The sequence below is a fragment of the Octodon degus genome, unplaced genomic scaffold, assembly GCF_000260255.1.
Source record: "Octodon degus isolate 3935 unplaced genomic scaffold, OctDeg1.0 scaffold00217, whole genome shotgun sequence".
Classification (NCBI taxonomy): domain Eukaryota; kingdom Metazoa; phylum Chordata; class Mammalia; order Rodentia; family Octodontidae; genus Octodon; species Octodon degus.
In genome coordinates this window covers 2,729,439-2,740,960 of record NW_004524793.1, presented here as the reverse complement: position 1 = coordinate 2,740,960, position 11,522 = coordinate 2,729,439, and positions in this window count along the sequence as shown.

Genomic DNA, 11,522 nt, shown 5'->3' with positions numbered 1-11,522 from the left:
TGGGAGAGGGTGCGGCCCACACTGCGCCTGGGCTGGGACTGGTCCCACCGGCGCAGGGTAGCAGGAAACTCTCCGCACACTCACCGGACCTGGGCTAGGACCCTTCCAGCTCTTAATGGAGGGAAATTGCACGAATAAATTACCTCCAAAGATTTGGAGGTAGTATGAAAGCGGACACTTACACTGTACTACTCTGGTGTCTTGTGTAGCATTTTGTTCAGGGAATACATTCAGTTAACATCTTCAGACTAGCTAAAGAAAGAAATTATCCAGCATGCCTTCTAAAACTCTTAAAAGGTAAATGTAAGAGGCTTCCCAAACACATCTTGGCTCACCCTTTTCTTTTTACAGTTGTATTTTACAAAATATAACCGATTTTTGCATCCAGGTTTCTTCCTGTGTAACATGATGAAGGGGAATTATGAATAATATCTATGGTTTGCTCAAATTCCCATTGCATTAAATATATCTGACATTTGAATACTATTTTCCCCCCTTGTGCACCAAAGAAAAGATCTCAAATGACCTCAGTATTTATTTGAAGCCAGAAAATAAAAATAAATAACAAGATTTACAAACTCCAGAGGTGCTTCTAACTGAATATGAAAAACTGATTTTTCATAAAGGCATCTTCTCTACTTGAGGTGTGTGTGTGTGTGTCTGTCTCTCTCTCTGTGTGTGTGTGTGTGTGTGTGTGTGTGTGTGTGTGTGTGTTATCAGGGATCAAACTCAGGACCTTATGCTTGCCAGGCAAGAACTTATTCCACTGAGCCATCTCCCCAGCCCCTTATCTTCTCTCCTTGAAAACCATATTTTTTTTTATTTTCCCATGAGAAAAGTAACATCTCATTAACAAAATCTAGACTCACTGTGGTTAGTGATATTGAACAGTGGAAAAAGTCTCTAAAGCTATTACCCAACTTCTTGTCTTCTGAATTTCCTTTGATTCCTGGAGATCTCTAGTAAGTTATTCCTGATAGCTCTGTGTTACTGTTCTACATAGTTCTCGGTAGCATCCTGATCAAATGTGATACTCTGACTCCTCATTTCACGTCAGGCTGAAACAAGGCCAGTAAGGATGAATCTGTGTCCTCTAGTTCAGAAAGACATAAGTAAATGTCCAGCCAATGTTTGGTGCATGACTTTGGATTTATTTATTTTTTCTTTTCTGTATCAGGAATAAAACTCAGGATCTCGTGCTTGCCAGGCAGGCACTTTTGACTCTGAGCTATCAAGCTGGCCCTGGTGTCTGACTTTGGACAAGTCATTTTATTCCTGAGTCCCACTTTCTTCATCTACAGAATATGTAACATTAATAGAAAAAAAAATCTGTACCATATATGATGATACATATGTATCATATGATGTATCACATGATCTGTTATCTATCTTCCCCTTCCCCTTGGACTATTGTGAGCCTTTAATTTGGCAATTCTCAAGAAGCTTAGCATAGTCCTTTGCACATAATAAGCATGAAGCACATTACAGTTATTATTTTTGTTACAAAATACATTAAGATGTGATAAAAGAGACAAATATGAGAAAAGAATATGATATAGATAATTAAGCTGCAAGAAAAAAAAATTGCTTCCCAGACTAATCAGATTTGAATCACTCTATGATTTTTCTGCCTTTATGAGAGGAAAATCTCTGATCACATTGATCCTAAAAACCAGAGCCTGGACACCAGGGAGTGACACCAGAGCACGACAGCATGTCCCTCTCACTTCTGCCAAGACTTTCCTTCCTAGTTTCATTCTCCCAACTGAGACGCTCCCTCTTCCAAGATAATGGAAAGTAGAATTGCCTTTGTCTCTCAGAGAAGAAGGGTCATGCTGATGTGGGAGAGACTCCAGTGTCCTTAGCAGGAAAATACAGCAAAACAGGCTTAACACTCATATAAAAGACACAAATAGTAAAAATGGGGACATTTCATTCCATCTAAAACTTGTTCTCATTATTCCATGATTTTCCCTATTACCTGCAAATGTACTCTCCCACGCACAATTAAGAGTTATTTTGTGTTCTCCTCTCTTTTTAAAATCCCATTAGCAGCTCCTTTCCTGGCAGGAGAGGAGTTCCCTCTGCAGTACTAACAGGAAGCAGGGTAGGGCACTGGCCAGTATGAGAAAAAGGCACTGCTGGCCATGCAGGGTCAGAGGATGTGATGTGGAGGAGGGGGAAGATGACCACAGCAACCACTCTGGCAAAGCACTGGACACCCCTAACCTAGAGCCAACCGTGACACTCAGGAACTCCAAAGATAGAGAAGGCACTTCCTCTGATATGAGCAGATACTGTGAAGGCCGTCAGAAATCCTCTTGCCAGGGCTGGGGAGATAGTTCAGCGGTCTAAGCACCTGGTTGGTAAACACAATGACCCAGGTTCAATCCCTGGTATCACAGACATGCAAGCCACCAAAACTGGGCATGGTGGTGCATACCTGTAATCCCAGTGTTGAGAAGGCTGAGACAGGAGGATCACTATGAATCTGAGCTGCATAATGAGACCCCATACCAAATAATAAATAAATACTTATTTAAAAAATAATCCTCACACTACTTCCCCACTACTCTAGGAAAGATCAAGGCTAGTACAGACTAGAATGCATTAAGAAACATATTTTGTGCCTACCTCAGGAATTACCTTGTAAATAAGAACTTTTAGAAAAAATAGATCTATGATCCATGGTAAATTGTTCTATGCAGTCAGTCTGATTGGGAAAGAGAGCTGATAGGGAATTAGAATCTTCCACAGTTGATGTAGTGAATTTGCTTTGCAGTGGCCTGGGTTCAGACCCCAGCGGTGTTTTTTTTTTTTTTTTTGTTTTTTTTTTTTGGGGGGGGGACCTAGGGATGAACTCAGGCCCTTGCCTGGGAGGTGCTTATTCCACTGAGCCATCTGTCCGGCCCCCCTCAGTGGTGGTTCTTGATCGCCATATAGTGTTAGGTACATTCTTTGATCTCTCTAAACTATAGTCTTTAAAATGCTTGTGAGACAGTCTCATTGAGTTGCCTAAACTGGCCTCAAGCTTGAGATACTTCTGCTTCAAGCTCAAGTTATGGTTTAAATTTGAAAGTAATAGGCCCAGTTAGTGCAAGTAACTGCTTCTAAACGTACACCCCAGTGTTGGTCAGAAGAGTAAATATTTTGCTTCCCAAGATCTCCCCTCATTAGCACAATAACAACTTAATTAACTTCATTTCTGAAACCTATGTCAGAGCATGCACTCCAACACAGGAAATAAATAAATCCAGGAAGATTTACTGGGTACCATCCATTCAGAGAGACCCAAGAAAAATTATAATATTTATAAGGTCAAGGGGAAAAATAGCAGAGAGTTTCTCCCATAGATAGGGCAGAACTCATCCTATTTTGGTGACTGTGAGCTTAGGTGTTGTACCCTACCTACTTAGATAAGTGCAGTTTTTCACTTTTCCTGATGGTCTGTCTCATGAGGCCAACTTCTTGTCTGCTAAGTTCTTTGGCTGTACCATCTCTTGGCTCATTTTTTTCCCCACAAAGCCTGACTTAGATGATGTATCTTTCAGGGTTTGTTTGAGAAAGCAGAAATCTATGTAATTTTAAGGCACAAATTATTCAAGAATTCGATTTCTCTGCAGAAGGCTGGGGTGCTAAGGGGTTCTATAAAGCACCTGTATTGCCTTTGAGGACTCCACTAGGACAAGGGACTCTAGAACCCATTGGAAAGATAATAGACCAGTCATGGGCACATGACAGTGAATCTTGAGTATCAACTTGATTCCCTTGAGAGATACCTAGGAGATTAGCAAACCACACTTTTGAGCTTGTTGGGGTAGGTTACAGAAGCATGACCTTGGGGACTAATACCAAAGGAACTCCTTTGTCTCTTCCTATCTTGGCTCTTCCCCTATTCCGTTTGCTGCTGCTCTGCATAGAGTAACTCTCCCTACCATGATGCCTCTGTCTAAAGCTTACTGATTTGGACTGAAACCTCTGCAATCACAAACAAAACAAAGCTCTTTGGCTTTAATTTGTAGTGTCCGGTGTTTATCTTAGCAAGAACTGACTGATGCAGGGAGGCTGCCACCACCACCACTACTGCTACTGGAGGATGGTGTTCATTGGTTGGTGATGGAATCTGGCCACTGCCTTCTTTGGAATTACCTCCTCATTGCTAGGAACCTGAAATATAGACATTGAAACAATACTGATAAAAAGACTTGGCATTTCCATGGAGTTGGTTCTCTGTAAGAATAGCCCCACAGAATTTATTTAGTCTTTCAAACTACATCCAGCTGTGTCCATAAGGTAAACTGCCATTAACACCCAGCACCTTGGCATCATGGACACTAAGAAAAGTCTTAGTGTTATGGCTCTGAGATACAGAAAGGCACATCAAAGGAATCCTAAAAGGTAGCACCATCAGAAGAAGATGGAAGATTTGGGAAGATCAATTCAGATTGTTCATTAGAAAAAAAGATAGAGAAGAAAGATGACCAATGCATCCATTGGGGAGCAAATCAGTCAACACTACCAGTTAAAAGAACAATAACAAGGCTGGGAAGATAGCTCAGTGGTCTAAGCATCTGCCTGGAAAGAGCAAGGATCAGAGTTCAATTCCTGGTACCACATATCATGCTGATCCCAGAATCCGTGGTGTGCCATGCCAGCCCTGAAACTGGAGTGGTGGTGCACATTTGTAATCCCGGCACTGGGTAGGCAGAGACAGGAGGATCACTATGAGTCCAACCTGCACAGTGAGACCTTGTATCGAATAAATAAAAAAAATAATAAAAATTTTAAAAAGTCAAACATAAAGAAAAAATAATTTGGGGAAATTGAGTGATGCTTATGAACCTTGACAAAAATGTCACAATTCAAGCTAACCACAGAATAGGGCCCCAGACAGTACGCCAGCTGGTCTTAGAGTTATGAGTATCTGGTACCCTCTTTTTTCAAAGCCTCAGCCCATGTAGAGTATAGACAGGCTTATGTAGAGGGACACAGGCTTATTCAGCTGGACTAGGGATGGAAGAAAGCAAAGGGAAAAGCAGTTTCAATGCCAAGTTCCGATCCCACTTCCCTGTCCCAATGGCTCTGGCCTCTGTTCTGGACAGATTAATTCAGTACTGTGTCTATTCTCACACCCTCTGCTCTTTGCTGTGCTTTCTTTAGGATGCAAAGTGTTAAATTGACAAAACTGAGGTCTACATAGTTATATAAATATGGTCTAAGTGTATTTTGAGACTATTGGGAAAAGATACTAACAGCCAGGGTTATACGTGCCCCTGACTTAGAGATAACAGATCTTAAATTCACTGTTAGGAAGCAAACAAAATACTAGCTCCCTTATAAAGTGTTATTATGTAAAAATTCCTAATGCAGGCAAAATAATTTACACTTACTGTAAAGTTATAGTAGATATTAAAATGAAAATTCAAGGAATAATTTAAAAACTGAGTTTTTATATAGACACAGATGTATGGCCATATGCAACTATGTGCACGCATACCCCTACCAATATACACACATCTGGCCTCATCCATGCACATACGTACTTTAAATGAAATTGTTTCAAAGGAAGACAGAGAACAACAGTACCTTTCTCATCACCAGATTTTTTATGACTTCTAAGGTAAAAAGTAGTAAGCAGTTCTCACACACCAAAAATTACTTCCTTGGCAAAATAAGGTCTTTTGTGAAAGGAGTTTTTCAGAAAACAGACTTTGACAATTGACACCCCATGAGCACCATTTGTGAAAAACATATTTTCTCTTGCTGTGATTTGATGAAGCAGGAAGTAGAAATCGATAGGACATTGCCAAATGCGTTCTCTGCCGATGCCCCTGTCTTTCTCTTCTTTGCTCCTGTTCTGTAGTAGATAAGAGACAGGAGGAGCTCAGAACACAATATATGGATTTAAAAGAAAATAACACTGCAAAGGAAGCTACAGAATACTTTTAACTCCAGAAATGCTTTCTGCACCCTGTTGTATATTGGTTGTGTAGCAGAACAGGTTTATTTTAAGTCCAAAGGTTGGGTGGGAGTTTATATGATGCCCCAGAACTTCAGGGAGAACCTTCCTTACTGGAGCTTGCATTGCAGTCACTCAGCAATGCTGGTTTCCATGACAACCCGGCCAATATGCAGCTCAGTTTTGCAAATACTTTCCAAAGCCCATTAGGCCAAAAATCTTCTCTTTAGATGCTCAAATCTGCCTTACTCCCTCCAACATTCTTTTCTTTTTAATCTTTCTCATCCAGTGAGTTGAGAAACACAAGATTTTATAGCAGCGAATATACTGAACAGTTGTACAGAAAACAAATGCTAGATAAAACACAAGCAAAAGGGAGTAATTTAGTTCCCAAGGCACCTACATTTCAGCTGCCTGATTGTTGCTTGGTGTCTCAACTTGTTTTAGACTCCGGGTTGCTTATTTGCTTGATTTTCCGAGTAGGTGTACTCCCGGCAGAAAGAAAAAAAAACAACAACAACAACAACAAAAAAAAACTAGGATTCAAGGAAGTGGCAGAAGCCCTGTGCCAGGAGAGGAGACCTGAGCTCTACCCAGATCTTTGGTCTCTGAGACCTTGAGTGACTGTAAAAGAGGGATGGGAGAGAGAGAATCTAGAGGAACCTCCATGATCAAGGTGAAACAGGACCTAGTCTAACTATCTTTGAGTACACTGGTGTTTCTCTGATAAAATATTCTTCCGGCTAATTGGTAATTAGACTAATCGTAGTGTTCAATTAAAATATTATATAAAAAAATGAAGAGTCAGCCGGACAGTTCAGTGGATTAAAGCGCCTGCTTAGGCAGACACATGGACCAGGGTTCTATCCCTGGTGTGCTGTGCCAGCCCCGCCCCCAGGGTGCACTGAGACTGCGATTGAGACTGGGTGTTGTGGTGTGCACCTGTAATCTCAGCACTTGGGAGACTGGAAACAGGAGAATCACTATGAGTCTGATCTATGTAGTGAGAACCTGTAGACCCTGTATACATAAATAAATAAATAAATAAATAAATAAATAAGTATTAGTGCTCACATACAGCCCTTCTAGGTGTGCCACCAATAGAGCCCACTTCATTCCACAGCTCAGAGTAGGAATGCAACTTTTAGGAGTATCTCTAAGGATATAGTCTTTATTGGGCAACAAGTCTGAACTCAAATACATGCTGGCATTTGCCTTATTTAAATGTTTCAAAATCATTTCCTATCTATGCACAAGATTGTTCCTAAAAAACCTTACAGAAAACTTTCTAGAGAACAAAGCCATTATCAATAGTTGGTTTAAGGTCAAAGTACAGTTATGTTTATTGTCCTGCAGTTATAGCCACTCCTATATAAGTTTAACTTTTTAATTATCTTTAGCTACTTATCCTCTGGACAGCAAAATTCATTGAATGACTCCTCTGTGCACTGGTCACTTATACACACAGAAGAACATGGTTATTCCAGACGCTGAGGTGGGAGGATCATAAGTTTGAGACTATTGACTTCTCAGTGGTACTATGTTGTATGAGGAGGAAGCCTTTATGAGGCTTGCTATCTCTGAGCACTTTCAGGAAGTTGGTTTAGGAAGGTTTGAACCAATGCCTTTTTTCTAAGCATGGGTCATGCACAATTGTCAGCGATTAGATTGGACACAAATTGGGCTCCTCTTCCATCTCAATGAGCCGTGTTTAGATAGCTCAGGAAAAAGTTGCATTGCATCAATGGATATTTCCACTCACTGTGAATGAATAAATAAAGTGCAGTAGGCAGAGGAATCATAGAATTATCAAATCTTGGTGATAAATACAGATCTTTTTATTTTGCTAAGGTTACCTGTGCTGCCTTGGAATGAGCAGGTCTTTTCATATGCAAGAATAAGGATTTGTCTGAAGGCTTCAAATATCATCATCATCATCATCATCATCATCATCATCATCATCATCATCATCATCAATCATGCTAGGTCCTAAGAACAGCCATTTGATTCTATTTAGTTCAGTTTCTGTCCACCTCGGTTAACTCCTCCCCACCCCCAACTTAAAAATATGGTGCCCACAGAGGTTTACTTCTAAGTAAAATGAGATTCTTAAAAATTGACATAAGGCTCAATAATTAATCAATTTTAAAGCAGTTGCATTAATCCAAGAGAGAAATCTTTTTATTCATGATGTCCCTGAAGGACAGGAGAAGCTCAACTTTCTGTCACCATCTTGCAGACCTTTGGCTTGGAAGGTACTTTCACAGGCTTGCTCAATGCATTTGGAGAGAATTCAGAAAGAGGCTTATACATCAAAGTGCAGGAAATCTAACATAAGCTTCAGAATAAAGACCCAAATCTCCCATCTCTTCATATCAGTTACTTGATGTAATCCATGTAAAGTAACATCCAATAATTAAGGGAGGGGTGGGAAAATGAAGAGGAGGGGAAAGTATTGAATTTGAATATCTGATTAAAGAGAAACAAATATGAAAATTCTGAGTCTTAAAATATGAATTGGACAATGTAAGTAGTTAGGGGAAAGATTGAAAGTGTTCAAAATCTGTATAAGCTGCTTATAAGAAAACATATCTCCCAGTGAGAACAATTTTCCACAAAGATTACTATAGCGTCATTGTCAAGTTCCACTTACCATGTAGGGGAAATAGAGACTGAATCTTGGTCACTATGACCCCCTTGTTTGTTGAGACGGAGTACCTACTTCATAGTTTTGTAAAAATTAGATTCAGTTAAAGTGTATTTATAATAGTAGCTGGTATATTTTAGGTATTGTCTATGAGTTCTCTATTATGATTATTTTTGATAATGATAAATAACTTTTGATGATACTTTAATACAGGCTTTCTCAGCCTTGGCATTACTGACCCTTTGGGATAATTCTTTATTCTGAAAGGATATTGTGTGTATGGCATGACAGCTGCCTAACCAATACCCATTAATTAAAAGTAGCCTTTATTCCTTCCTTTGTGAAAACCAAATATATCTCTAGACATTACTTAATGTCCCTTGTGAGAGTAAGTCACCTCCAATTGAGAAACACTGCCTATAATGTATACCATGTCTCATTCCAAGTCCTTTTGCCTATATTATTTATATGGTAGTGCTATTTTAATCTTTATTTTATAGATGCAGTAACTGAGGTAGAGAAAGCTAAGGGAACTTGCCAAAGCCACATAGTTAAAATGGTAGAGTCAGAATTCACCCTGAAATGGTCTGACATTGTCTACTGTATTAAAATATGTGTGAGATTTTGTCATAGAAAGAAACAATGATTGTTTCCTATGTAGTGTTTTATTTTAATGTTGGGGGATTGATGTGGCAGTAGTTGAATTGTAGGAAATAGGTAACAGTTCATGTGCTGTGCCTGTGGGTAGTAAGAAACTCAGCTAAAACACTTTACAAATAAAATTGTGATATGTGTATGTTAGAGTTCAAGTTTTCTTTTTTACTTTACTTGTCAAAATAATATCGTTCTGCCACAATTAAATTCACACTTGTTAGACATCTAAAGGTATGAGACAATGTTTCACAAGTAGAATGGTACCTTGATTGACAAATCTAATTTGTTCTCAGAGTTTGAAAGGATGGTTACATTTTTGTTTGTGTGAGAAATATGGCCACAGTTATGTTTGTCACCTTATGCAGAGTTTACAAACAAAAAGAAAATTTTGTCAAATGCTGTTATTTGTGAGTTCTCTATTATGAGAAACTCATAATAGACCTTCATGAAGCAACAAAGGCCTTCATGAACCAAGCTACCACTTTATTTTTTGAACATGAGAATGACTGCTTGCTATAGTCTGTGCTGATGTTGTCTAATACTTATCCATGAAAAAAATCTTTCCCTTACTCTAAATCTTTGTCTTTAACAAGGAAGCCTGCATGGCAGGATGAAGTGATCCTGCTTTCTGCAAGGGCCTGCTCCACGCTGGGGCAATGAGTTTAAAACATAGGCATTTAAATTTTAGGACAAAAAGGAGCTTATGGAATGAAAACAGGAGAGAGAAACTTTCAGAATTAGTAAGATTTCTACTACTTTCTTTTACATGGAAGGACACCATCTGCAGCCCTGGAAAGAAAAGTTGGCATACAGAGAAGAGTTTAAGATAAATTACGGATTACGGAAAATTTCTATAGCCTGGGCTTCATTTGTCGTTGGGGATAGGATATACTCCTGAGCAGCAGACAGCTGGACTGGCCCAACTGTTATGTGATTTTCTAGGTCAATGAAGTCCCATTGGGCTGATAGCAAAGTGTCTCTTGTCCTTGCCAAACAAGAGGGCTCTAACTAATATTACACCCATTATCTAGAAGCTTATAGGGCTCAAGAGGTACTTTGTCAATTATGGAGGGATTTGCATACCTTCCCACAGAAAATGCTCCTGTAAAATTCTTTCACACAGATTTGATAACTCTTTCATCATTCTGAAGGCTGGATTTGGGTACTAATACACTGGATAATGAGACCTTTTGGAACTGTTTCAGAAGTTCATGGGAAAGAAATGGAGAAAAAAGGTGTTGAATAAGATTCTAAGTAACTCATAATACAGGAACCAAGTGGTCAATGTTAATAGCTATGTCATCTTGGGAAGTCGGGTCATTAATGGTAGCCAGCAAACTTTAGCATAGCTGAAAGTAAATTGAAAGATTTCATTACCCTTGGATAGACAATGAGTCACACCAGAACTGAGTAATGCATTTACACATTTAAGGATGTGTACTGGGGCCAGGGAGATGGCTCAGTGGAATAAGTGCTTCCCTGGCAAGCGCAAGCACCTGAGTTCAATCCCTGGTTCCACAAAAAAAAAAAAAAAAAAAAAAAAAAGGATATGCATTAAGAGCCTATGACATACAATTTCCTAAATGTTTGGCTGTATCAGGGGACCAAAAAGACAAAATCTTTGTTGCCTTGAACTTCCATTCTAACAGTTAGCATGGCAGGATTTAAATGTGTTCTGGGAAGACATCAGACAAAATTTGCAATTTTAAATCATGTAGGGTCCTTTGAAAAATAACACTCGTCTGTTTTGGAGCTTTGTTTGTAACCAAGGACCACGTAGACATCAAGAAATCCACATGCTCAGAACAACACTTAACAATTTCCTCACAATTCTTTCCTTCTCCAGTAGCAAAAGCACTGTTTGTATAACTAACAAAGAGGCATGGTAGTTGGAGCGGGGATATATCAACTGAAGCCACATAGTCTTTTCTTTGTCTTGGAGATGATTTCCACCTTTTTCCTGTGAATTCCTACTGTTTTCATAAGGGCAGAAGAGCTTGGTCTTTATCATGTATTCTAGCACAAGAGACTCCCTCAGATTTAAAACCAGGAGGTACAATTAATCACACAGATTTCACATAACCAGGAGAAATAGAGAAATCATCAAAGAAAACTTGGAATCCAGTGTGTTTCTAAGTGTCTAGGTTTCATGAATCAGGAATGAGGATGGGGCTCTGTGTAATGCCCTAGACTGGTACTTGTACGCCTATGAGACTTCTGCTTCAGTGGGAATGTTTCCTATCTGTACTCTGCAATGCTGTT